Source organism: Lucilia cuprina, chromosome 5, assembly GCF_022045245.1.
Source record: "Lucilia cuprina isolate Lc7/37 chromosome 5, ASM2204524v1, whole genome shotgun sequence".
NCBI lineage: Eukaryota > Metazoa > Arthropoda > Insecta > Diptera > Calliphoridae > Lucilia > Lucilia cuprina.
In genome coordinates this window covers 53,429,066-53,431,518 of record NC_060953.1, presented here as the reverse complement: position 1 = coordinate 53,431,518, position 2,453 = coordinate 53,429,066, and positions in this window count along the sequence as shown.

The window sequence follows — 2,453 nt, the reverse complement described above, 5'->3', positions numbered from 1 at the left end:
TATAGAAAAGTTGTTGCTAAACAAGTTTTCTATAGAAAAGTTGTTGCTAAACAAGTTTTCTATAGAAAAGTTGTTGCTAAACAAGTTTTCTATAGAAAAGTTGTTGCTAAACAAGTTTTCTATAGAAAAGTTGTTGCTAAACAAGTTTTCTATAGAAAAGTTGTTGCTTAGCAAGTTTTCTATAAGAAGGTTGTTGCTAAACAAGTTTTCTATAAGAAGGTAGTTGCTAGACAAGTTTTCTATAAGAAGGTAGTTGCTAGACAAGTTTTCTATATAAAAGTTGTTGCTAAACAAATTTTCTATATAAAAGTTGTTGCTAAACAAATTTTCTATATAAAAGTTGTTGCTAAACTAGTTTCCTATAAGAAAGCTGTTGCTAAACAAGTTTTCCATATAAAAGTTGTTGCTAAACTAGTTTTCTATAGAAAAATCGTTGCTAAACAAGTTTTTTAAAGAAAAGTTTTTGCTAAGCTAGTTTTATGTAAAAAATTTGTTTCTAAACTAGTTTTATATAGAAAATTTGTTTCTAAACTAATTTTATAAAGAAAACTTGTTGCTGAACCAGTTTTTTATTGAAAACTTGTTAATAAACTAGTTTTCCATACAAAAGATATTATAAAACTTTAAAATAATTTAAATAAAAAATCCTGAGTATTGTTTAATGTCACAGAAATGTGTATAAATTTTGTATTTTTTCATCTAATGTTTGTTCAGATTATGATAATTTTTGTTCGTCTATTTTTTTCTAAAAATTAAGAAATTTTGTCAACAAATATAATTTAGACACAGAATAATATACAGACAAATCATTTTGAAATTAATTTGTAGAAAAAGTAAATATCATTGTTTAATTAGGTGAAGTGTGATCCTAATGCCTTGTTAAATCAACAGATTTGACAGTATAAATTATAACCTAATGAACAATTGAAAAAGAAATCATTCAATGTTTACAATTCTGTTACAGTGTTATCATTAATCCAATATATACTAATTTTCGAAAGAAGTTAAAGTTGTTTCCTTTATTATTCCAAAAAAAAATATCCTTAAATTTGTTTAAATTTCTTAATTTAATATGAATTTCAAATGTTCACGATTCTGTTCCTGTGTTATCAAAAATTGATTTTTTTCTTCGATCTAATATCTTGTCTACCTTTCAAACAAATCACTAGAGCTGCTGTTAAGATCTATTTAATATTCAAATCAAATTTGGTTAGAAAATTTTGTTTGTTGGTTTGTGGCTTGTTGCTGTTATTGTATGGCAAATATTTAGTTTAAATTTTGGTTTCGTTAGATATTTTATCTATAAGTCTAAAACAGTCAAACACTCTGACAACATTTTGTTGCCTTTTTTTCCAATATTTTGTTTATGTATATTTTTTGTGTTCTTTTTTTTTTTCTTTGGCACAAATGCCAGACACCTTCGTTATAGTTCAAGGATTTTTGTATACCTTGCGGTTGTTGTTATTGTTATTTTTGTTGCTTACCTTATACGTCAGCAACACCAGTAGCAGCAGCAGCAGTAGAGACAAGTATGTCAACAATACCTTTATTTCTATGCCATTCTCTATGCAGATTTTTTGACTAGATTCCCTTTTTTCAAGGGGATTTATGTATATGTACGGATGTATGTTGTTGTTGTTGTTGTTATTCTTTAATATCTTTTGTATATTTATTTTAAATGTATTTATAAACCAATATAATTTATTTCATAAAATATGGATTTAAAATGACTGAAAAGTAAACAAAAATATTTGCATAAATTTTGTAAATTTTTTATTTAGCTTATTTATGCAGAATTGTTTTTTTTGTACCTTTTTCTTTCACTTTATTTTTTTGGAAATACATTTTTCGATAATAAATTGTATGTTTTGAATATTAACTTTTATTTTATTTATTATTTAGCTTTAATAATACGGAAAATTTATGAATGCAGGTTTTTTTTTGCCAACAGAAAAAAATAAAATCCAAAATCTTTTATGTCAATATTGATAATGTTACCGTAAACTAAAATTTTTAGGTTTTTAATGTTAAGAATTATTATTGATTGATATGCATGAATAAATATCATAAAATATTTAATAGTTTTGTGTGTAATTTAGTATTTAAATTGCAGCAAATATTCTTAGAAAATAAGAACTTTTAATTAAATTTAAAGAGATTTTATAATTTAATATAAAAGCTTAACGTTTTCACAAGAAAATCAATCTAGCAACAGATTTTTTGTACTAAATTAGTTTAGCAACAAGTTTTCTTTATAATACGGTTCTAGCATCATGTTTTTTAAATGAAACTCATTTAGCAACAAATTGTTTTATAGAAAAATTATCTTTTAATTAGTTTTAGATAGAAAACTGTTCCAGTTTTCTACAAAAAGGTAATATACCAACAACTTTTCTGAAGAAAACTTTCTATAGAAAATCTGATCTACCAACAAGTTGTCTATAGAAAAACTG